The sequence below is a fragment of the Rattus norvegicus genome, chromosome 1 (genome assembly GCF_036323735.1).
Source record: "Rattus norvegicus strain BN/NHsdMcwi chromosome 1, GRCr8, whole genome shotgun sequence".
Taxonomy (NCBI): domain Eukaryota; kingdom Metazoa; phylum Chordata; class Mammalia; order Rodentia; family Muridae; genus Rattus; species Rattus norvegicus.
Window position 1 is genome coordinate 230,790,095 of NC_086019.1, and position 25,641 is coordinate 230,815,735.

The window sequence follows — 25,641 nt, forward strand, 5'->3', positions numbered from 1 at the left end:
AGTCCATTCCAGGTTCCCGACCATGAGAGGGAGGGGGACTCGCGCACGGCTACGGCGACCGCTGCGGACACCTCGCACGCTCACGCGCGCCGGAGCGGGACTCACGCGCCGCCGCGTCGGGACCGCGCGGCGCGCACACGCGGGTGGGCGTGGGAGGCAAGGGCGCTGCTGCACGCGGCGTGCGCGCGCTCCCCCCGCTGTCAGTCGCAGCCGCCCGGCCCTGGCGCGCGTCACGAGGGCGAGCGGGCGGCGAGCAGGGGGTGGGGCCGCGGCCGGAGGGGCCCGAGCGGCTGCCGAGCAAAAGCCGGAGGAACGGGGCGCGGGCGGCTGCGGTCCCGGTGGCGGCGGGGGAAGATGGTGGCGCTGGAGACGGGAGCAGCTGGAGAGCAGCTTTATTCCCAGGCTTGGCACGGTCGCTGTCACTAGCGCCGCCTGCTCCCGCGGGCCCGCGGACCCAGCTGTCAGGCAAGGTACCACCGCCAGGGCGGGCTGGGTGAGTGCCCGGCGCCCGACGCCTGGGACGGAGCTCGGGTCCTCGTGGAGGGGCGATCCTGGGAGCTGGGGGCGATGCATGGAACAATAGTGTGGATGAACAGGGACGGCAGGAGACATCCAGGGGGGCAAAGCTTGGAGCCAGCGAGGCGGGGGAAGGGTGTGTACCAGAGAGATGCCAGGCGTCCGGTGCGCGGTGAGATACCCGGCTATGGGAAGAGCCGGCCTGATGACAGTCATGTAAGGAGTGTGTGTGTGTGTGTGTGTGTGTGTGTGTGTGTGTGTGTGTGTGTGTGTGTGTAGGTGGCAGATCCGAGGTGTAGGGGGATGACATTTCCAGGAAACCCCGCTAGGATCCCTCCTCTCTGGCTGACTGATGATGGAAACCGTGAGGTGGGCAGGATGCACTTGGTGTGTGAAGTGTGGAGGGGAGGCAGTAGGGTAAGGCCGGGTTTGTAAAATCCCGTGTAAGAGTGTGTAGCGTGCAATTGGATCCACGCTCCCAAAACTGTGCCCCACATCCAGCGATCTGCTTTTCCTGACTTTATGCCTCCGGCTAACACTGCGGGACAGTATTGGTTATTTTGACCCTGCAAGTCCGAAAACAGTTTCTGTTCTGCTTCTGCTCTTGGGTGGCTGAGTGTAGGGATTCTCGCTTCCCTTTTCCCTGATGTCCTAACACCGGGATGTGGAAGTGAGCGTTTGCTTTGAGGCACATGGCAGCAACCCAGGATAATGGTTATACCTTTTGAGACAGCTGGTGTCCCTGGTTCTGAAGGGATCTTTCTTTGACATTTCACAGCCTCTCCTTGACTGTCTGACTCTGCAATTTCTATTGTTTATCTCTTGTTTAGCCCAAAGAAAGGGGGTGTTTAATGGTCATCTTCCTCTCCTTTTCCTACAACTTTTAGCACCAGACTCCCTTCCATATGTAAGTACTGAAAACCTTGTTGGCTGAAGGATTGGTAGTCTTTGTGATGCTTCTTTTAGAATAAACTCTGGAGGTGTGTAAAGAGGGTGGGGGCTTTACAAATACAAGAGCAAGATTGAGAGGGAAGTGAACGAGGAAAACAGACCGTTCTGAGAGGCTTTACATTCTCCTGGCTGTTTTTCCATGGGAAATGGGATACTTTATTTCTGCTGGTGACAGCCACTCTCCCAGCTTTCACCATGGTTAGAAGGTCCATTTAGGAACTGAAATCTCCGGAGACCCATGGTGATAAGATCTCCGGTCAGTGAAGTCCCTGATTTCCTTCCCAGTGCAGCTTACTCATAGGATTTGGCAAATGTTCGGCTCTCCAATGATGTCTAGGAACCGGGACAGAGAGAAGCAGAGTCTATAGACATTTAAATCTCTCTGCGTAATAGAGATAGGGTTGGGGAGAGAGAGAGCACTGGAGATGGTTTATTCTTATGTGTGTCCACTGCAGCTTGGTTCCTGGAGTCTGTATTTCTCCTGCAGTATCCATAGGAATGAATGTACCTTTATGCTAATAGTCCAGTATTTTATTGATGTTATATGATTGGATTAACCTGCTGGGGGCATATTTTAGTGATAATACCTTAAATTCTACTGAATTGCTGTCAGAACCCAAAGTGGGCTGCCCTGGGCCTCTTTTAAAAGCTTGAAATAATCAAGGTTGTACAAATAAAGGTATGACATATTGATACCAAAGACTTCTTTCTTTTTCTACACGTTTTGTTCTTTGGGCAAAGATCGCATTATCCCGTTGATACATTGAAAATAATAAAACTAAAGCCATCTGCATATGATTTTTTTCCTCCTCACTTATTGTGTTTATAAATGAATGATGATATATGGACTAGATACCCTGGGAGTTGTCAATATAAAGTAAATTTCCCCAGGTCCCTCAAGTCAAGCCTTCTAAAATTTTAATGCGAGGTTGTCGGATCTCACCCGAGACTTAAAGGAGGGCTTATAACATGAATTTGGAATCTTGGTGCGTTAACTCTCTTATTGTTCCGGCCATATCTCTTTCTGATGGATGTGAGTTTTGGTTTCTTTACTTTAACACAAGTTATCATCTCTGTGTTTGCAAGTGAAGCCATATATGTAAATTTCTTATAAGAAAGCTCAAGAATATTAGAAATTAAGTAACCTGATTAGAGAAGGATCCTCACAAGAACGCAGTTGACGACTTGAGAATGTCTGATTTCCTTCCTCATGTAAATGAGATACTTTTTCAAATCCCCTGCCTTGCTTCTCTAACGTTTGGCCCCATGAGGTTAAAGGTACAGCACTGATCTGTAACTCAGTTTGGTAAATGGCCGCACCTTTCCCCGTAGCCTGCAGCAAGCCATTTGTTTTGTGTGAATGCCTCTTCTTCCCTTCAAGCAGCTTTAATGCGTTTCTCCTCTATCATGAGCCTCTCTTTAAAAAGTTTGTCTTTTCAGAAGACCCAGGAATAAAAGACATTTGAAAATTGACCTGTGGGGCCAAAAAGGGATAAACCATGGTGCCACCGGGAAATTGGGCTTTTATACTACAAGGAAGAAGAAATAGAACAGGGAGAGGTGGAAACAGACTTGTCCTTGAATAAGTTGGGTGGTGGAGGAGAGGGTGATACATCAAAGGAATGGTACAGCAGAGGGAAGGAAGCCGACTATGGAAGCCTGGGATATGAATCCATTAAGAGATGCGAGCAGGAGGCTAAGTTGATAAAGCCATCAAGATGGTGGGCCATACCTGATGAAAGCATAACCCCAGAGATGGAAACAGGGAATCCTGAGATAGAAGGAAAGGAACACGGTTATAATCTCTTCGAAAAGATAAAGGCAGGTTGAGGCTGGGTGGAGAATTAGGAAGGCTTGTGGCAATGTGAAAGTTTGATGTGAGTGAGAGCCTGTGACCCAGCGAGGACGAGCTCTGTTTGAATGTACAGAGGAGCAGCAAGCCCTATACAATTATACTTCGACGACTACTTAGCTTTTGCAAGATGAGCATTCGATATTGCTAAAGTCAGTGGTACTCCTTAGTCTTCATGGAAAGAATGCTTGCTTTTAAAATTGCCTGAATTGTCTGAAACTCCATTTGAGTGGTTTCCCATGAGAACTTTCTCTTGGGGACCTTTGAGTTCAATAAATAAGGTTTGTATTAAAACAATGGAGAAAAACGAGCCTTTTTTTTTTAAGATAAACTTTTCTCATCTATTAAGCAAGATGTGACTTTTACAGGGAAGGGTAAAGTTGACTTCTCAAAACTCAAATATAGCACCTTACCCAGTATCATGGCTATCATAAGTATTCGATACATTTTTGTTACGTGAATTCATGAATAAATTAAATTGTTTTAGTAGGTTAAATAAATAGTCTGTGAGATCGGAAATTTCAGAATTTATTTACATAATGGATATTCAGTGAGTTTTATTCTGTAATCTATACGGGACTATGGTAATATAAACCTGTTTATGTATTCATACCTGATATATACACTAATCTTGAAAAACAAGGACATTGTTTTATACAAAAAAAACCAAACTATGTATGCTTGAGACCCTTGATTATGATGAGTCCAGATTATGAAATTCTATATGTAACAAATGATATTTTCAAGGTTCTAATGATGAAATCTGTTCATACTTTTAACAAATATTTATCAAGCACCCTCTCTGGGCCAGGCTAGATGCAAGGATAGAATTGGGTTAGGGGAGTTGGAAGAGTTCCTGATGTCACAGAGCTTTTAGTCGGAGGAGACTACAAAGAAATAAATAGGTGACATTATGTCATGTATGAGTAAGAATAAAATGTTGGGGAGAGGGGCTAGGCAGAAGTCTCAGTTGTAAAAATGCTTGCTGTGAAAACGGGAAGTGCAGAGTTTGGATAACCAGGCTTCATAAATGCCAGGTGGGCGTGGTGGCCTACCTGTAATTCAAGCTTCAGAAGACAGGATTCTCAGAGCATCCAGAGAGGTGAGCCCTAGCAGCTACCTCTCGGTTTGACTAAGAGATCTTGCCTCAAAATAATAAACAGCTGAGGGCAGTTCCAGCGTCAGTCGAGGGCCTCCTCTTGCATGCACATGCAAACACACATACACATATATGCGTAGCACATACAAACCCATGTAAAGAAGAAAAGAGAATAAAGTGGGGGAGGTAATACAGTGGGACAATGGAGAGGGTGGTATCATAGAGGCTAGGCAAAGAAGACTGTAAACAGAGCTTAAAAGTGAGAGGGAACAAGTCATGTTTGAGAGGACTGCAGGCCGGAACATGTTTTACAAGACCAAGGGGCAGCAGGGAAGCATCTTTGGGTTCGGTGATTTACCTGGACACATGGCATCCCATCCGACTGAGGGAGCAGCCACTCAAAGAGGCATCTACTTTGCCTTTTGGTATTAAATCTGTCACCCACAAGGCTCCATTACCATGTACCAAATGGTACCGACCTGAGGGACAACACTGGGTTTCTGAAATGGTATGTGTTCTCAGCCACACGTGTTAAAGTTAGAAAACCTAAGACTCCTCAGGAGTAGCAATGAGATGCTAGTCAGCAAAAAAAAAAAAAAAACAAAAAAAAAAAAAAAAAAACAAAACAAAACAAAACAGCCCCCCTATTTGGAACATCCTGAGGTCTGAATCCTCTTTAAATATGGTAGTCTCATCTCCCACCCACACACAAACACACTTCAAGTCTTATTTGCAAGTGTGAGATTCTCCAGACTGGAACTCTGTTTTGTTAAGGTAGCTAGACCCCACAACACACAGGACAACTCTTTACATTAATAGGGGATCATTAAGTACTCACTGTCAGTCACGAAATAAGACACTTCTAATAATTTCCACAGCCCAGGTATGAAGGCTGAGGGTATGTATAGCCCTCTCTAAGTCTGCTCTCTGCAGACAGCTAGCTGCTTTTCAGAGCAGGGCATCGAGAATCACCACCAAGGGACTCATTTACACATTTAGGCCCTGGAACAAGGTCTTGAGTCTGCATACTTTCTTTGTAAGCCCAAAGAAATAAAAATTGAGAGTTAGGAACTCAAGACAAAGAGAGGAAGCAAGCCAGTAAGAGATGAGTTAATGAGCTGGTTACTGCTTTGAACAACTGACCTGTACTTGGAGTTGTACAGGAGAGGATGGGGCACCTCAGGTATTTACCCTGCAGAGGGAAGCCCCCAGGCTGCTGGTATAAGCCTGAGCACTGTTCAGAAGCCCCCAGCGGGGGAGCAGGCAGAAGAGACTGGCAGGCCATGCAAAGCAATGAGTTGGGCATAGTAAATCAAAGCTGTAGAGAGACACAGGAGTGCCCTGCAGAGGTCTGAAGCCTCTGTTTCATATGGCACAGAAATACAAGGACAGTTTTTTTTTTCTTTCTTAATGGATGAAGAATTGGTTTGACTGAAATTGTCAGTTTTTTAATATAGGGATTTAAATTGCTGTAACAGCTGCCTGTATTCCATTCACTCACAAGCTAGCCATTGACAGTGCTTGGTATTGGAGATATGCTTTGCCCTCAGTGTATAATACTCTTGATTAGAAGGTGGACCCAAGGTTTCCAAAATTAAGGGTTTTGAAAAAGGTTTTATGACCATTTTATATACACATCCCAGTAACATATGCAAATAGTGAGAAGTCTGCTTATACTTAATATGTTAGTGTCTTAGTCAGGGTTCCTATTCCTGCACAAACATCATGACCAAGAAGCAAGTTGGGGAGGAAAGGGTTTATTCAGCTTACACTTCTGCATTGCTGTTCATCACCAAAGGAAGTCAGGACTGGAACTCAAGCAGGGCAGGAAGCAGAGGCCATGGAGGGTTGTTACTTACTGGCTTGCTTCCCCTGACTTGCTCAGCTTGCTTTCTTATAGAACCCAAGACCACCAGCCCAGGGACAGCACCACCCACAATGGGCTGGGTCCTCCCCCCTTGATCACTAATTGAAAAAATACCTTACAGCTGGATCTCATGGAGGCATTTCCTCAAGGGAGGCTCCTTTCTCTGTGCTAACTCCAGCTTGTGTCAAGTTGATGAACAGAACCAGCCAGTGCAGTTAGTTTACCTGAATCCACTTAAAGTTGTGTGCATAAAACTTGCACTTTGGAAACAGCACATCTACTCTCACACATTATAAAATCATTGATTCTCATAAGCCTTTAACTTCTGTACTCATTAGTTTTGTTGACTTGACAAACTAGAGTCACCCAGGAAGAGAGAACCATCAGATTGTCCTGTAGGCATGTCTGTGTGACATTTTCTCCATTAATAATCTGATAAGAGAGGGCCCAACCTACTATGGGCAGTGTCACCCCTGTGCAGGTGCCTGGGCTGTATAAGAAAGCTAGCTGAGCAAGCCATGGAGAACAAGCTAGCAAGTGTTTCTCCACAGCCTCTGATTCAGTTCCTGCCTCCAGGTTCCTACCCTGCCCTCCTTCAGTGGCACATTGTGATGTGGGTGTGTAAGCTAAATAAGCAGTTTCCCCTCACAGTTGGTTTGGTCAGTGCTTTATCAGAGCAGCAGAAAGCAAACTAGGGCAACAGCTGAGCATGTTGTCGCATGACCACTTTGTGTCTGTCCATTTCCTTCCTCGTTGGGATATAGTACAGCTTGAGTTTCTATAAAATGTCCCCCACTGTGAACTCAGTGCTCAGTTCCAGAATGCAGGAATGTTTCTTTCTTCTTCCTACAAGAGTATCGAGATGCCCCCAACCCGCGCTTCCCTGTGGATTCATATTAGGACATCCAATAGGAATTATACAGCTCTTCCCGGGAATATTGACCTAGATTCCCCTAAGCTCTTGGTCTTCTTTCCCCATGGATACCCCATGGTATTTCGATCACAAGGCCTTCATAGGTAACCCTGTCTTGTATCTGGATGGTCTTCTCCCAGCCAGACCCTGGAACACTTGCTTTTTATGAAGCCTGCAGTCTTATGGCTTCTCCACTGTAGACAGGTCTCTCTTCCTTTAGAGTCAGTTGGCATCACCTCTGCATTAATGACCTGCTTGATTGTCAAGGCCAGTTGTCTCACAGGTAATAGGCTTCTGGGTTTCTGACAACGAGAAGAAAGTAATTAAGAGAATGCTCTACAAAATGGGGGAACTTTGTAGTCACTCAAACATTCCTGAAGTGTGTAGTGTGTGTGTATGTGTGGTGTGTGTGTGTATGTGTGTGGTGTGTGTGTATGTATGTGTGTGTATGTGTGGTGTGTGTGTATGTGTGTGTGTATATGTGGTGTGTGTGTGTATGTGTGGTGTGTGTGTATGTGTGTGTGTATGTATGTGTGGTGTGTGTGTGTGGGTGTGTATGTATGTGTGTGTATGTGTGGTGTGTGTGTATGTGTGTGTGTATGTATGTGTGGTGTGTGTGTGTGGGTGTGTATGTATGTGTGTGTATGTGTGGTGTGTGTATATGTTTGGTGTGTGTGTGTATGTGTGTGTATGTGTGTGTATGTGTGGTGTGTGTGTATGTGTGTGTGTATGTGTGTGTGTATGTGTGGTGTGTGTGTATGTGTGTGTATGTGTGTGTATGTGTGTGTGTAGGTGTGTGTGGTGTGTGTGGGTGTGTGTGTATGTGTGTGTATGTGTGTGTGTGAGCACGCACACGTGCATGTGTGTGTGTGTGTGTGTGTGTGTGTGTTTAAATGTCAGTTTCCTTTTATTTTGCTGTCTGTGAAGTGACCACGAGACATTGTCAAGTACTGCCTGCCAGGTTGCTCCAGAAGCTTCCTCCTCCATTCCATGGCGTACTTGCTAGTGTCCAATCGTGTGAACTGTTCATCTCCCAAACAATGCAAGGCTCTACCGCCTGACTTTTGATCATTCTGAATCTCATGATCAGTTTCATATGTGGTAATAGTTACAAATTAAAGAAGCGTACTTGACAAGGGACACCTAAGTATCCTCCTTTCTCCACAAAACCGTAGCACAATTTTGCAGACAGGATCTTACAGTGTTGGCCTAGCTGCCTGTGAACTAGCCATCCTCCTGCCTCAGTCTCAGTTAGTAGCTAGGTTTTCAGGTATGCCAGGTCAACCCAAGTTTTAGCATATGTTAATGCAATGGGAAAGTTTGTCACTTAAAGGAATCTGACTTAACAGAAATAATTGCCTCCTATCATCTCTATTTAACGAGTTAGGGTTCCTATTCTAGACCTCACTGCAGTGGCTCACATTTGGTTGGAATGGGCTCTAGCATGTTTTTGACTGTCATTCTTAGCGGGAATACAGCTTACCATGGCGGCACTGTAGATGATGGCGCATGAATATCCTCACACACACGCCACCGAGGCAAGCGTGTTCTGCATTATCTGTCCTCTGTCGCATGGGCTGCCCACTGTTTTCTGCTCTATTCTGCTTCTATTTTCTCATGTTTGCCTGCACACCAAACTGATCTCAGCACTAATGCGCCCTGACACGCAGCGTAAAACACACTGCCCCATTACATGAAGCCTGACAGAAGGGTGCTTTATTTTCTTATAATATAAAATAATTTTATGTCTGAAGGGTTTTTCCGTTTGTTTCAACTCATTAATATATTTGGGTATTTGGTGTCGTGGGTGTAAATGTCATAACACTCAGAAAGAGTCACATTGTTTCGAGTATTTATTTTATTTCCAATAGAAGAATTATTCAAGGTATTGAAGAATATGCAAAATGGAATGAGGAGATTGGGCTGGTTCCTAGCTAAATCTGGTAGCTTCCTGGGAGTATGACCTGGAGGGTGTGGCCTCCTCACCAGTGGGCTCCTGTCTCCTCATGACTCTTTCCTGACCCCACCTCCCTCTGAGTCCCTCTCCCTCCTTGCTTCCCTGTAGTGCCTGGATGTTGGGTTCAGATACTAAATTCTAATTTTAGTTTATGGTATTTTTCCTAGTTGTGGAAATAGTTTTTTATATTCATTTTTCTTCCAAACAACTTGGAAACACAATCCCTTTTGCCTGAGCTGACACCTGGGGAAGTTTTGTACTGAAGAAGCCAAAAGTTAGTGAATATATGAAAGTTTCCATGGTGACGGGAAGAACAAACGCCTAACTGAATCTCCTGTGTGTTGCTGAGGACTGAGCCTAGGGCTCCATGCGTGCTAGGCAAGCCTCTTGCCAATGAGCTGCATTCCCACCTCAAGTCTACATTCGAGTATGATTGCCCAATTTATGGCTGTCTAGTTGCGTAATGGACATATCTACCAAATCTTTCTCTACACTTTCAGTGCAATGACTACAAGAGAACTAACACAAAGGAGTGCCAGGTAGTGTGTTACCATACAGCATCTACAAGCCTAACTCAGTCAGGTTTGACTCCTAATGGTTTTTATGACTTCAAAGCTGCCTCTGCAGAAAAATTATAGATGAGATGCAACCTTGAGACACACCGTGGATTTCTCAGAAACCAAAGAACAAGGCAGAAGGACCTATACTGAGGCCCATGGGTAGGGATGAGGCTGGATTGTTCCTGGACCCCAGGTCTCTTCTTTCTGCCCTCACAATGGCTTCTTATCATAACTGCTCAAGCTGGACCCTCATCCGTGTGTGTGAGTGAATAAGTTAGTGAGTTTGAGAGAGAGAGAGAGAGAGAGAGAGAGAGAGAGAGAGAGGGAGAGAGAGAGAGAGAGAGAGAGAGAGAGAGAGAGAGAGAATGTGAGTGAGGATGTATGTGTGAGAGAGTATGTATGAACATGAAGGTTTGTGAGTGACAGTGTGTGTGAGAAAGAATTCATGTGTGAGTGTGGGAAAGAGTGTGTGAGTGAGAGAGGGTGTGTGTGTGTGTGTCTGTCTGTCTCTGTGTGTGTGTTTGTGTGTGTGTGTGTTTGTGTGTGTGTGTGTGTGTGTGTGTGTGTGTGTGTGTGTGTGTTAGTTACATGGACTTCTCTTAAGTCTAGGTACCATGGACTTGGAAAGACTCAAGACAAATCAGAATATGGTATCACCATAAGCCACCAGCAACAAGCAGGGCTTCCTCTCAGCCTTCCCAGATGCCAAAGGGTGGGAATGAAGCATGGTCTCTCCCTGCCTCCCACGCTGCCATTGGCAAAGCTAAGTGAGACCCAAAGGGCTAAAGTAAGGTAAACACATCTCTTCCCTTCATAATGACACTAAGCAAAAATGGCACTGGACACTGTGGTGTTCAGCAAGCACAGCTGTGTTCTGACAGGCGTATTCAAGGATGCTGGAATTTCTTAAGGTTTTCACAGGCTGCAAGATTTTAACTGTTCTTAATATTTTCTTTCAGCTGCTTGAAAAACTATAAAGCTGTTTCAGTTCTTAAGCAGTACAGTGGCAGGCACTTGGGTAGGTTTGTCTCAGGGAGGGACCTGAGTTTGCTGACTCATGTTTGGGTTTTCACAGGGCTTTAATTCACCTCAGCGTCCGCCAGGTCAGGCCCTGTCCTTCGGTACACACAGTGCACCTGTGCACACACACTTCCTGCACAGTGACTGTTCACACTGTAAACTTCTGGAGAACCCCGTGCATCCTATTTTTCTGTCTATAAACGAAATTCTGCCTCAACTCTAACAGACCTTTGGGAGTGACTGAGTTAATGTCCTGTGATTAAATTTAGGGGCTCTGAGATTCCTGCCTTCAAGTTTTACCCCCTCTGCTGTCTACCATAAAAGGAAAAGAATGTCGGAAGAAAGAAGAGAAAACAAACAGAGCAAACAAAACAAAGCCAGCATTTCATCAGAAAAGGGGCTTCCTGGGGAGAATTGCAGGGGCCAGTGCTCTCCCATCCATCCCTGGGCTTTCTGTCCCTCAGGCTGTGGCACTTCTGGGCTTCACTGGCCAACAGCTCTGCTTTTGAGCATAATTTCCTCAAAATTGGACACAGGACCAGACCTCCACACGAGCTACACATAAAGAGAACCTAATGGAATGCTGTTACCTTTCGCATATATTGAGGAACCACATACATATTCTCTCTGGAGAGCAAAGGCTTAGCCATAGCTCCTGTCTCACTGAAGAATAACTTCGACTCTAAGCTTGGAAGTTGGATTTTTAGGAAGTATAGACATTTGAACTCATCTTCCCAAATGGGGTGTGCAAACACTAGATGATAGAGTTGTAGTTACATGTAGTTGGCCAGTAGCTTATGATATATGTCCTGATAAATCAAAAAATAAGGAGAAAACGCATTCAATACCCCTAACCCACAGAACACCCATGCCCGCTTGCAGAGCATCGGTTGTTTGCCCTTGTGATCTTGTCTGGCTTGGAGCTTCAATCCCATGTCACTTCCCAGCTTCCCGAGAGTATGCCATCCACTTATCAGACAAAGAAAAGATCCGTATTCACGATTTGAAAAGTATGCTTTCTACCAAATGGATATAAATTTTGTATCACCAGAAAGATAGGAATCATAAATCTAGCTACCGTATCTCAGAGTTAGGCTTTTTTTTTCTTTTTTCTTTTTGTGATGAAATACCATAACCAAAAAGCAGCTTGGGGGAGAAAGATGATTGGGCTTACACTTCCATATTGCTATTGCAGGAAGGAAGTCAGGACAGGAACTCGCACAGAGCAGGATCCTGGAGGCAGGAGTTGATACCAAAGCCATGGAAGGGTGCTGTTTATTGGCTTTCTCCACATGGCCTACTCGACCTGCTTTCCTACAGAACCCAGGACCACCAGCTCAGGGATGGCACCACCTGCCAAGGGCTTGGCCCTCCCCATTGATCACTAATTGAGAAAATGCCTTACAGCTAGATCTCATGGAGGCATTTCCTCAACTGAGGCTCCTTTCTATGTGATGACTCTAGCGTGTGTCAAGTTGACACACAGAAACCATCTGCATGTAACTCTATAATGGGACATTTTTTTGCGTGTGATATCGTGTGTGTGTGTGTGTGTGTGTGTGTGTGTGTGTGTGTGTGTGTATGTGCGCGCATGTGTGTGTCTGTGCATGTATAGTTTTGCATGCATGTATTTAAGGGATTGGAAGAAAGGACTATACCGTATAATAACTGAGATAAAAACCATTAATAGTATAGATTCCTCAATAAAATTTATTAAGGAAAAGAACAATGAGGTTATTGTTCAAGTAGCTACTTTATCTTTGCCTGCCAACACTCATAATTTGCTATAACTTGGGAAAATTCATGCTATGTGTGAAACACATTGTAAAGTGTGCCTTTTTACTTGGCATGCAGTATGATTTGCTACGGCAGATAATGCCTCGTCTTAAAGAATGTGAAGCAAGTGTTAAAAGTGTGGGCTCCATGTAAGTGATGTGAGGTCTCTAAAGCCTGCTGGGGACAGGGACTCTGCTCCTACTATGTCTAAGCTGCTCCACGTGACATACAACATGGTGCTTCCCGGCTGTTTGCAAAGACTGTTTGCAAAATTACTCTTAGTGAATGAATGCAGAGGGGCGGGGTATGAGGGGAGGGCAGGCTTAGAAATCACTGGGTGGTGGTGGGTAGCTAATTACCCATCTGTCGCCAGCGCCTCATGCGGAAAGAGGCTCCCCTTGTAGAAATGGAGAACGTGCTTATGAAGGTGAGTGATTTGAGCTTCCTTTACCGTGTTATCTGTGCATCGTACTCACGTCAGACTTACCTTGGCCTTTTCCTAAGACTGATGCTTCCCTTCCTTCCTACTCTCCTCTCTTTCCTCCTCCCGCTTGTGAGATGACAGTGGGTTTATTTAGAGCTCATCGTTTGATGGCTCTCTGCTATGATGGAGGCTCTTAGCCAATGTCTGGCTGTCACTGGTTGCCCATTCTTAGGGCTGCAACACTGAAGCCAGCCAGAAGATCTCTAGCTGCTGAGGTCTGGGTGTGGCTGAGCAGATTCTGAAGAAGCCAACACAGAGAAGGGAATCTGTGTGGCCCTGGGCTGCTCTATTAAGGAGATGACTCTATCAGGGAAACTGGGAAGGGTAAAGGAAGAAGTCAGACCAGGGTGCGATCTCAAAGTGCCCTGTAGGGTCACCTCACTCTGGGGCCATGGGGTGCTCAGAGTGGTGTGTCACTCCAGCTCAGAGTCACTTCTAAGCCACTTCTAAGGTTTCTGGTTCCTACTGCATGCCTGTCACACAGCGGTGAGCCCATGTAGTCTGTCATGAGAAAGAGCTCTGCGTGCTGCTGGCTTCAGGTGACAAGCGTGTTGCTCAGAGCAGAAGCCATGAGAGCCCACTGGATTCATGTCCAATAGATCTTCCGTTTCCAGAATGTTCTTCATTCAGTTCTTTGGTAGGCTTGCAACACTAGGTTCTACCGCCTCACCATTGCAAAGAAATCTGTTGAAATCCCTGGTTTGTGAATCTGTAGTATTCTTCTTTGTAGATTGGTGTGTGTTGTATATCTTACACCCAGTGAAGTGGGTTCCTGAGGGGAAAAGGATTAACTTAGTCTGTTTGCCATCTTCAAATAGGCACCACCCAAAACAAAAGCAAAGGGGGAGACAAAGGGAGACTTTACAACGTCAATAGAAGGCTGCTTTGCTTGTGTGCATGCTTGATATTTTTTATTCCTGGGGCTGGAGAGGTGGCTCCATGGTTAGGAACTCTTCCTGCTCTTCCCGAGGTCACATGCTAGGGTCCCCCACCCATATAGGGCAGTTCACAACTGCCTGTCGTTTCAACTCCCGGGGATCTGACGCCCTCTTCTGGCCTCCTGGGGCACCTGCACTCATATTCATATTCACAGGCACAACCTACACTTGATTAAAACCTTAAAAAAATGAAAAACACTGTAAAAACTTATATTCCTGTAATTTCATGAAAAGGGGCCCAGTAATTGTAATTAGCCCATATAAGCATTGCTATCCTGGTCAAAACAGCTGTGAGCTATTGTGGTCATTAAATGGGTAGTGGGGGCTGTGGCTATTGTGACATCTTTGGTTTCTCTTACCCGAGGCTTGCATGGAGTCAGCTGGGACTGTCCCTCCTGTGCTGTCACACCAGTTAATCTGTAGGTCTGAATCATAAGCAGACACAGAGCAGCACTTTGGCAGGCTCAGGCGGCTCCCTCTTGGTGTTCGAGGGGTCTCAGGGGACCTGCCCTCTGTCCAGAGCAGGGTAAGTGGATGACTGGACTGTGGAGTACCCCCTCCAGCTCCCCACAGTGCTTCTTCACCACTTCCCGGTGTTGGTTTCTCTTTGTTGGAATAAAGTCTTGAAGAAGTCCCTTAGGCTTCCCCGTCCTTCTTAAGTGGCAAAAGGTCAAATCCAGACTATCAATCACGGAATACAATCTAGTATAAAAACAGAGATTCAAAACTCCTATCTAATCTTAATTAAATATCATAGCATGGTTTAAATAAAGTAGAGAGTAGAAAATCAGGTGTCTGGCTTGTTGAATTTGCTTTTGCATATCTAAAGCCTGTATTATTAACACTCAGATCATGATCTAGAACAGAGCCCCAGAGGTCACCTCAGGTCCCTTCTCAGTCAACCTTACTCTATTATAAACATAGGCCCCATTCTGACCTCTGTCACCTAAGAGCACTTTTCATATGAATGGACTCATTTATTTACACAACATCTTTGTGTCTTTGTTTAATATTAGTTTAGCTATCCAGCTGTTTTGTGTATCCATGGTTTCTTCTGCTGGCTGCCCAGTCCATGTATGAATGTATGGAGTTTACCCATTCTTCTCTTAAAGGACACTAATGTTGTTCCATTGTAAACATTCATATATGTTTATCCTAGTGTATATACAGACTGAGTTTTGTAAGGTGTGTGTTGAGGAGTGGAATTGTCGGCCATAATATAAGTATGTATTGAGCTTAAGAGAGTTTGCTGAATGGTTTTCCAAAGGTTCTACCAGTCAGTTTACATCCCCGGTAGCAGTTCATTGTTCTGTGTCTGCAGCAGCTCCTGGTTCCCAACCACGTACTTAGCACTGGGAAGTCTGGTCAGGGTGTAAGAGTGTGAAACTTGTCAAGATTTAAACTAGCTGTTCCAGCTCAGGCAGGATGATCCCGTGGGGTCCCCATTGTGGCCAGAGGAAACACATTCCCTGTTCTCTTGGTGTTAGAAAGGGCTCTACTCCCAACATAGTCCCACCTCTGTCCTTGCCCCATAGATCTAACTAGCCTTTGTTTTTATAATAGCAAGAATAAGAAGCCAAGCCTATGAGAGCTGTGCTGACCTTCTGGAGTTTGTCTTGAAGGTGCCTGATATCTTAGCATCTCGAGGCTGTGATAACAAAATAGCTCAGGCTAGGAAGCATAAGGAATCACTTATGATTTCCCAGTCCAATGGCTGAAAGTCCAAGTCTGAAGGCAGTGGATCTGAACTTTCTTGAAACTTCCTCATTGGCTTGCAAAAGGCCACCTTCTTGTTGTAGCTTTACATGGTCTTTCCTGTCTAACACAGCTCACACCACCCTTATTCCTCCCCCTACTTTAAATGCCTCTACCAGGCCATCTTCAACTGTAATCATGTTAGGGCCTCTAGCGTCAAGAATGATCTTTGTGGGCTACGTACTTCAGTCTGTAATCCTTGGATTTGTGTGTTTGTGGGGTAGGACACTCTGCCTACAGTAGCCTATAGAGTAAGCAAAGGGAAATAAATTTTTTAAGTTCATGTACAATCATAATTTAAATTACTACTTGTGAATATTCCTATAACAGAAGCAAAACACACACACACACACACACACACACACGTACATACAGATGATAGGTGAATTTTGCACATGTGAAGATCAAAGATAGGAAGCTGTGAAGACCAAATCAAGATATATAACACAGCATTGTTTACACCTCATAAGAGTTTCTTGTGTTCCTTCCCAGTCTGTGACCATTTCTTCCTCCTTGGGAGTAAGCAGTTCTCTGATTTACTGACCACTGCAGATAATTCTCAAACTTCATATAAAGACAGTCACTGTGTTAGTAAACTTTCCATCACTGTAGTAAGATACCAGAGACAATCATCTTATAAAGAATAAAAGGCTTAGTTGGGCTCGTGGTGTTGGAGGTTTCTGTCCATGTTCAACTGACTGTGTTGTCGCTTTGAGCTTGTGGAAAAGCGCCTTCGTGGCAGAAGTGGGTGTGAGAGCAAATGCTTATCTCAAGGCCAGGAAAACTAAAACAGGGAGCATGGTGGGACCTTTGCCCTAGAATTCTTTCTGAAAGTAGACCCCCCCAAGTACCTAAGGACCTCCCATCTGGATCCCCCTCTTAAATATTCCACCATTTCTCAATACCTTGCCTTTAACTCCTAGGTCTTTAGGAAGGGCTCAAGATCAATCTACAGCAATCATATGGATCAATAATGCAAGTATATACTTTTTGAAATGCATTTTTGTGACATAATTTCTCTGCGTTCCATCCATATTGCCGCATTCATTAACAGTATGCTTATTCTCTTTTTTTTTTTTTTTTTTTCTTTTTTCCGGAGCTGGGGACCGAACCCAGGGCCTTGCGCTTCCTAGGCAAGCGCTCTACCACTGAGCTAAATCCCCAACCCCTTTTCTCATTAATATATATGGCATTCAGTTGTATAATCACACAGCAGTTTGTTTATCCATTCTCCTGTTGATATAAAGCCAGGATCTCTTTCATTTTGAGTTATTACGAGCTAGCTACTGTGAACAATCTTGATATCTACCCTTATTCATGTCTTGAGTATATATTTAGGAGTTGAATTCCTTGGTCATAGAGATAATCATGTGCTTACTGGAAGCATTTTACTCTACTGTTTTGTTAAATTTTTATAAGTATTTTTGGGGGGTTGATGGTGTGTGTGTGTGTGTGTGTGTGTGTGTGTGTTTGTGTGTTGTGTGTGTGGTGTGTGTGTAGTGTGTGTGTGTTGTGTGTGTGTAGTGTGTGTGTGGTGTGTGTGTGTTTGTGTGTGTTGTGTGTGTGTAGTGTGTGTGTGCGTTTGTGTATGGTGTATGTGTGTGTTTGTGTGTGTGTTTGTGTGTGTGTAGTGTGTGTGTGTTTGTGTGTGTTTGTGTGTGTGTTGTGTGTGTGTAGTGTGTGTGTGTTTGTGTGTGGTGTATGTGTTTGTGTGGTGTGTGTGTGTGTTTGTGTGTGGTGTATGTGTGTAGTGTGTGTGTGTGGTGTGTGTGTGTGTGTGTGTGTGTGTGTGTGTGTATACAATGTTAAGCTAGCTAACATCATACCACTGAGCTATAGCCCTAGGTCCTTTATGCTTGAGTTGTGAGTGCATGTACTCGGTTTTAGTACAATAATTAGTAGAGTTTGATTTGATTGTGAAGCACAGCGAACTGAATGTGATTTTGTTCTCTATGTATCAGAGGTAAACAAGGCCATGTGCACATGCATTCACTGGATATGAACAGGCTATTGTGCATATTTGAGGAATGTTTTTTGTCACCCTCTGTTAAGCCAACAACCATCCACTAACCGGCATTTCGTTTGTTTTATCTGAATCAACAAAGTTATCCGTTCAGAATATTTTCATTAGAATAGTTTTGTGTGAAAGAAAACATGCCAGTGCATATTTTAATTTAACATTTTGCTTTTAAGCTTTGAGTTCTATTGTGACCAAAAGATAACAGTTTCAGCCAGAGTGTCGTGAAGGCTCTTTTAGAAAACACACCCGGTCATTATGGAATGGTAGGTATCTATGTGTTTCTCGCTGTGGGCAGCATGAGACCCCGCTCAGAGCATATAACAAATGCATCGACTCATTCAGTCCTCACAACATATGGACAGGATATGCTGCAATCACAACCCTCTTTTACCAGAGGAAGACAGAGAATTTTAATGGATAGAAGCACAGAGAGGGTAGGAGATCTGCTCAAGATGTGAGAGTCAGTACACAACTTAGCCAAAATTTGAATGCAGGTAGCCAAGGCCTGGAGTCTGCACATTTAATTGTAAACTATACTGCTTTTTTAACTGTCTCTTGAGCCTTTTGACTTACACAGGGAAGAGGTCGTGTGGAAGAACATTCCTTTCTCATCCTAGGGCATCTCTCAGCCTAGACTGGAACAGCTGAAGTCTTTATTATTGCTTTAAAAGAGTCCATTAGTGAGACATTTGAAGGATGCCACCCTGTTGTCACTGCCTTCAAACATCACATCGGAACAACACTATGCCTACTGCACGTACTCTAGGAGGAAGTGACTTGGGCAGAGGGGGGAGCCTGTACAAGATTTTGGGAAGGAAGCCAGTGGCTGCAAGGGACAGTGAGGGTCTGCTAGCTGCAGTCTGAGCCTGGGAGCTGGCCAGGCCCGAGCACCAGGACACCCTAAGGATCCCTTTTATTGTACAAACAACAGGAAGCCATTTTAGCATTTCAAATGAAGACCCAATCAGATCTGTGGCCTTCTCTGATCCTTGGCTGGGAAGGGGCAGGGAGAGAAAATGCCATCATAATTTTACAGAGTAAATTCGCTAGTCATTCAAATGCTGCAGCGGAACTCAGAGTAGGAGGAGCCGTGGAATATGCTAGAACAAAACACGGGAATGCAAGCGGCTGGAAAATAATGGGCAATGCGCACAAGAAGAGTCCCAGGATTTAGTCATGAGACAGGAGGCAAACATTTTTTTTTTGTGGTTCTTTTTTTCCGGAGCTGGGGACCAAACCCAGGGCCTTGCGCTTCCTAGGCAAGCGCTCTACCACTGAGCTAAATCCCCAACTCCCGAGGCGAACATTTTTTAAAAATTAAAAAATTAAAGAATATATTCAGGTGGGTATGAGCCCCCTCCCCCCAAGAAAAAGTGTAAATTGGGTCTTTGGACATAACATCTGAAACTCCAAGGGTGTTGTGCACCAATGGGCATGCTAATGAAGCATCACAGGGTTAAAAGTTGAACATAAGAAATCACACAGACGTTTTGAACTTTGGAAAATCAAAGGCTCTTACAAGGCAGCATGGAGGGGCTGGACGGATGGCTCAGTGGTTAAGAACACTGGTTCCATAGGACCCAGATGTGATTCCCAGCACCTATATGGCCGAAAGGGAGAGGCTGGGGCTAGAGGATCACATGTTTAAGGCCACTCTGTTTCATACTAAGAAACAAAACAAAACAAACAAACAAAAAAAACCCCAACAATGAAGCAAAAAACAACAAACAAACCAAACAGGAAACCATCAACACGGATAAGAGCTATAGCAGGCTACCAGGAGGGAGGGTATCTGGATTTGCCCTTGTTGAAAAGCACGTGACTCTGTGTCTGGGGGATGCCTTAAAGCCCATAGACTTTTAATGGCTGGGTGTTCTATTCCATTAACATTGAAAACCTCTTCGTGGCTTAAAACACTCTTTCCCTATTGTATAGTGAACAGATAAGCTGAGAAGGGAAATGGCCGAGCAGAGATGGTTTAATTGATTTGTAAGCATTTGGTGTTTTTATTCTTGCTCTAGGTGGGTGGCACGTGTAGTCACATGTAAGCATGTTCCCCTGTGAGCCTGAATGGTAGTAAACCTTGACGCCTGCCATGCTGACTTCCTAGAAAGTCGACCTCAGCACAGAACAACTTAGTGTGTGCGGAGTGTTCCCTGTCACTTACGTATCTGACCCTTTGCTCATTTCCCCCAATCTCCACTCCTGGTAAGAAATGCAGAGGCCAGGTGCCCCTTGGCCGGCAGTTGTGAGGAGCTGGGAAGAAGGGTCAAACACACTGCTCCCTTCCTGCCAGGTGACCAGCCTTCAGCCTGGACACTGTGGACAGACTACCTGAGGGCCCTGCAGTCTTGGCCTGTGAGCACTGTCTCTACCAACCCCATGTGGGGTCCCCTGCACCAGCCACCTGAAGTCTATACCTAGTGTAGAAAGATCTGCTCAGGCTCCACCCCTCAGCCCACACCGTTGCTTGGATTTCCTGGAACACCGTTGTGCAGAGACTGTTAAGGGGAAAAATGTAGAAAGCCCAAGAGAGGTTTCCATTTTGTGTGTCCGTGTCCTTACCTCTCTATAATAGAGATTCTGGTGCTTTCCGGAAGCCACTTTGACTGGGTGAGGTTGTCTTTCTGTTTAAGGGCGGGACTGTTTTAAATTACTGCTTTTGGGGCTGGGGATTTAGCTCAGTGGTAGAGCACTTACCTAGGAAGCGCAAGGCCCTGGGTTCGGTCCCCAGCTCCGAAAAAAAGAACCAAAAAAAAAAAATTACTGCTTTTATGACCTTGAATTATAACCTTAAGAACAAACTGAAGGAAAACAGGATCAGGAAACCAGAGAAGGGACCAACTTCGGTTATTGTCCATTCCGGGAGCTGCCAAATAAAGATTATGTATAATATGTGGAATTTGGCTGGCTACTTTATTGTTTTTAAAATATGTTCCATAGCCAGCCACCTTGTGAAATGCTGATAAACTTTTGGGAAGCTCCTTGTGTCTGTGTGGGTTGATATTAAGAGTCATAATTTGTAAAATTTCATTTATCCGAGGGAGGCAAGAAATAAAGAATACAGGATCCTAGGTCTGGCTTCATCTCGTATATTTCATGAAGAAAAACACTAATCGTAAGCTGTGTATGGTTGAACACTGCTTTCTGAAAAAAAAAAAAAACCTATAATAGCCATTAAAATGTCACACTGTTAATGAAACCTCTGGCCTGAGCACCAAGTTTTATTTGGTGACTGAGGTTCTGTGCTGTTGGGACTAAAGCACTGGGTCCTTCTGGAGGAGTCTGAATGTTAATCAAAACTAATTAATTAGTAATGAGGTGTTTCCTCTAGAGCAGTGGTTCTTAACCTTCCTAATGTGACCCTTTAATACTGTTCCTCATGTTGTGGTGACCCCAATCATAACATTATTTTTAATGTTACTTTATAACTGTAATTTTGCTACTGTTACGAACCATAATGTAAATATCTGTTTTTCGATGGTCTTAGGTGAACCCTGTGAAAGGGTCATTAAACCCCTGGGGGTCGAGACCCACAGGTTGAGAACTGCTACTCTAGAGGGAATGCAGAGAGGCTGCATGCAGGATTGGCACATAGCAGCGGGTAGGGTTTCCTCCCCCTTCACTGGCCTTCATCTAGAAGAGCATGGGCTGGCCTGTGTTCTCTGTCCCACGATTTACTCAGGAAGGCACGGAGGAGCCTGAGTTGATAGCCTCTGTCACAGATTCCTGGGTTCCTGAGTGTCTGGAGTCACTCTACTCCCATCCTCCCTTCTCTTCCTGGTTCAAGTGTTCCCTCCAGCACTCACACATGGGAAGTCTTCAATATCAATGGGAGGGGGCCTTTGGGGGAAAACTGGGATTAGATAACATCACCTGGGAGGGACTCACATAGTGGGTCTGGTGACTTTACAAGGAGAGGTAAAGGAGCCTAAACTGGCACGTGCTTCTGCATCTCGCTGTATCCTGATGCAGTCAGAAGACACCATTGCTCTTAGATGTCCCAGCTTCCAGAAGCCTGCGTTAAGTCAGCCATGCCCCCTTAGGCATGACCCTAACTCAGGTATTTTATTACAACAGCAGAATATGGACTAAGATACCTCTGAGCTTTGGAACCAGAGGAGGAATAAAACGGATGGAGCTCTGCCCCTGACACAGCCAGCAGGAGGCTGTGGCTTAGGGGCTGGGCCACCCAGGAGAGACTGGAATAGTCATCACTTCAGCTCTCAGCCCCACAGGGCAGTCCTACAGCATGCCTGGTGACTTACCTGCAGACAGAGAGGAGCCTAGAATGTAACCTCCCAGAATGGTCAGAGGGGTGTGTGTGTGTGTGTGTGTGTGTGTGTGTGTGTGTGTGTGTGTGTGTGCGTGAGAGAGCGAGAGCGAGAGCGAGAGCGAGAGAGAGAGAGAGAGAGAGAGAGAGAGAGAGAGAGAGAGGAAGATCCATGCCCAGAATACTTCCTCCCTTATTTCTCAGAGGAGGGAGAGCATGGTGAGTAGTGATTCACAGGCTTGCAAAAGAAAACAAACAGGTTTGTTTCTATGTGTCAAGGAAATAGACTCGTAGCAAACTCTGACACCATGACCCATAGTGATGTACAATTATTATCTGTCACTAAAAATGACATACAAAGACACAGGCATGGTAGAAACTTTATCAACTGTGTACCCACAAAATGGAGGGAGTTGATGCTGCTCTCTCGAAATCCCCACACAATGACAGCATTCTGATGTAATTTTTTTCTGTGTAACAGAAACATAAACTCTACACTGTTTATATCTTGCCTCCTTTCACCTAAAAAATATCCTAGTTTAGTTTTCATAATTCTAGAAAAGAATTTCTGTGAGCTAGTTAAAAGACAGTGTTTCAATCTGAGTGGTGGTAGTGCACACCTTTAATCCCAGCGTTTGGGAGTCAGAAACAGGCAGATCTCTGAATTCGAAGCTAGCCTGGTCTACAGAGTGAGTTCCAAAACAGCCAGAGAAAAATCTGTCTTAAAACAAACAAACAAAAAACAAAGATAATGTTTCCTATGATAGAATGTCTGAATATCTATATATGTATATCTAAATCTATATATCTATCTATACACACATTGTATATGTATGTGTATGTGTATATGTGTATATGAATCTATATATCTACATACACATGTATATGTATGTGTATGTGTATTTGTATATCTAAATATGTATGTCTATACACACATGTATATGTATGTATTTGTTAGTACATGTGGATGTATATGATGTATATGTATATGTGTATGTGTATATGTAAGTCTACATATCTATCTATATACACACTGTATATGTATAGTGTATATATATATATGTGCATGTGCATGTGCATGTGTATGTATACACATATATGCGGGATTGAAATTATCTGTGGTATAAATGCCTATCCGTCAGGGTTTTAGGTACAATAGAGAAGGTAGTTTTGGCTGCCCCTGCAGAAGAGAAACTGAGTTGTTGCTGAACTGGACCTACAAGAGAGCTGATCCTCAAATAACACCCAACAGGAGACCTCAGAACTGGTTTAATAAGAAAATACCAGTTCTGCTAGCTCTCCACATCACCCTGTTTCTGTGTCGGGACTTCACCTTAGTCACACCTGCTTACCCTACTGTTTCAGAGATCCGCTCTCCCTCAGCCCCTTCCCCAGCTGCAGTAGAGCGGCCAGAGCAAGCATCTGGCCTTTGCTCTTACTGTGAGAGCTCTCTCGTCTGGCCCACCCTGGACTCCTACAACAGTGAACATGCCACGGAGAATGCAGTTTGGGATGTGGGTGTCCAGGGAGAGAAACACGTTTGGCATGTGTCATGTTGTTTTGAGTCTCTGCCTTCACTGATATTTCCAAACAACTGGCTGCTTTCCTGCCCCAATCATGATAGATAAACTGACTTCATTTTTCTTGGCTTATGTGCCTTAAACAAATTAAATTTAAGAAAAAAACTTACCTCATGGAATAATGATAAAGCAACTTGAAAATGCACTGGAAAAAAATAGACTGCGCATAAGTGGTAGCCACTCAAATCCTCAACCAATGTCTTAACACGGTGTGTTTCATCCTCATTCTCAAATTGTCATCTGGGGACAGCCATGGCTCTTCTACTGAACAATCTAGTGACCGCTTCTTGCTCGACTCCCTGGCAGTGTCTAATAGTCCTCCCACCCCACGCCCTCCACTCCCATCCCTGCACACACCTTCAATTGCTGAAGTATAGATTCTTATTATCTGTAGCTGGCTCAGTCATAACCCTGCTTGAGCCCTCATCAGTCTCAAAACCATAATGCTGCTGATGTCGGCCATCTTCCTGGAGCCCCATGCTCAGTGCTTGCTTGCTCAGAATCCATCAGTAGCTCCCAGCTAATCCCAAGAAAGACTCTACTTCTGCAGCACTTGGGACAGTTCTCTGTCTAGCCTACTTTATAGCCCTCAACAAGCATTCCCTGCTTCCTCTGTGCAAACTAACCACACACACTCACGGCCCCTTCTCTCCCGATTGCTGAGGCACTGCCACGCTTTGTCCTATGCCTGGGTGCCCTTCCTGAGTTCTGTCAGTTAAATCTCTCCATGCGTACATTCGCTTATCAGTGAGTGCATACCATGTGTGTGTGGTTTATGACTGAGTTACCGTACTCAGGATATTTTCGAGTTCCATCCATTTGCCTAAGAATTTCATGAGTCATTGTTATTAATAGCTGAGCAGTACTCCATTGTGTAAATGTACCACATTTTCTGTAGCCATTCTTCTGTTGAAGGACATCTGGGTTCTTTCCAGCTTCTGGCTGTTATAAATAAGACTGCTATGAACATAGTGGAGCATGTGTCTTTGTTATATGTAGTACCATCTTTTGGGTATACGCCCAGGAGAGGTATAGCTGGGTCCTCAGGTAGTGCAATGTCCAATTTCCTGAGTGATTGCTTTCCAGAGTGGTTGGTTGTACCAGTCTGCAATCCCAGCAACAATGGAAGAGTGTTCCTCTTTCTCCACATCCTCACCAGTATCTGTTGTCACCTGAGCTTTTGATCTTAGCCATTCTGACTGGTGTGAGGTGGAATCTCAGGGTTGTTTTGGTTTGCATTTCCCTGATGACTAAGGGTGTTGAACATTTCTTTAGGTGCTTTGTTGCCATTCACTATTCCTCAGCTGAGAATTCTTTGTTTAGCTCTGCACCCCATTTTTTTAGTAGGGTTATTTGGCTCTCTGGAGTTTAACTTCTTGAGTTCTTAGTATATTTTGGATATTATCCCTCTATCAGATGTAGAATTGGTAAAGATCTTTTCCCAATCTGTTGGTTGCTGTTTTGTCCTAATGACAGTGTCCTTACAGAAGCTTTGCAGTTTTATGAGAGCCCATTTGTCGATTCTTTTTTTTTTCTTTTTTTTTTTTTCAGAGCTGGGGACCGAACCCAGGGCCTTGCGCTCGCTAGGCAAGCGCTCTACCACTGAACTAAATCCCCAACCCCCATTTGTCGATTCTTGATCTTAGAGCATGAGCCATTGGTGTTTTGATCAGGAAATTTTCCCTGTGCCCATGTGTTCAAGACTCTTCCCCACTCTTCTTTTCTATTAGTTTCATTGTGTCTGGTTTTATGTAGAAATCCTTGATCCATTTGTACTTGAGGTCTGTACAAGGTGATAAGAATGGATCAATTTACATTCTTCTACCTGCTGACCTCCAGTTGAACTAGCACCATTTGTTGAAAATGCTGTCTTTTTTTTACTGGATGGTTTTAGCACCTTTGACAAAGATCAAATGACCATAGGTGCGTGGGTTCATTTCTGGGTCCTCAGTTCTATTCCATTGATCTACCTGCCTGTCTCTGTACCAATACTATGCAGTGATTTTGTTGTTGTTGTTGCTGTTGTTTGTTTGTTTTTTGTTTTTATCATGATTGCTCTGTAATACAGCTAGAGCTTAGG

The 25,641-nt window shown here is 44.6% G+C and overlaps 1 protein-coding gene across 4 annotated transcripts in view; it reads left to right on the plus strand.

Moving 5' to 3' along the window:
- The first annotated feature begins 202 nt into the window (after positions 1-202).
- The window catches only part of Apba1 (amyloid beta precursor protein binding family A member 1), a 205,690-nt gene continuing 180,251 nt past the window's right edge, over positions 203-25,641 (plus strand). For 2 of the 4 annotated variants that reach the window (XM_063275480.1, NM_031779.3), the window contains exon 1: positions 203-470. The gene's annotated coding sequence lies outside the window, so the exon portion shown is untranslated. Of the gene's footprint in view, positions 494-25,641 lie in introns of all 4 variants that reach the window. The other 2 variants (XM_063275486.1, XM_039092551.2) reach the window with 2 other exon arrangements.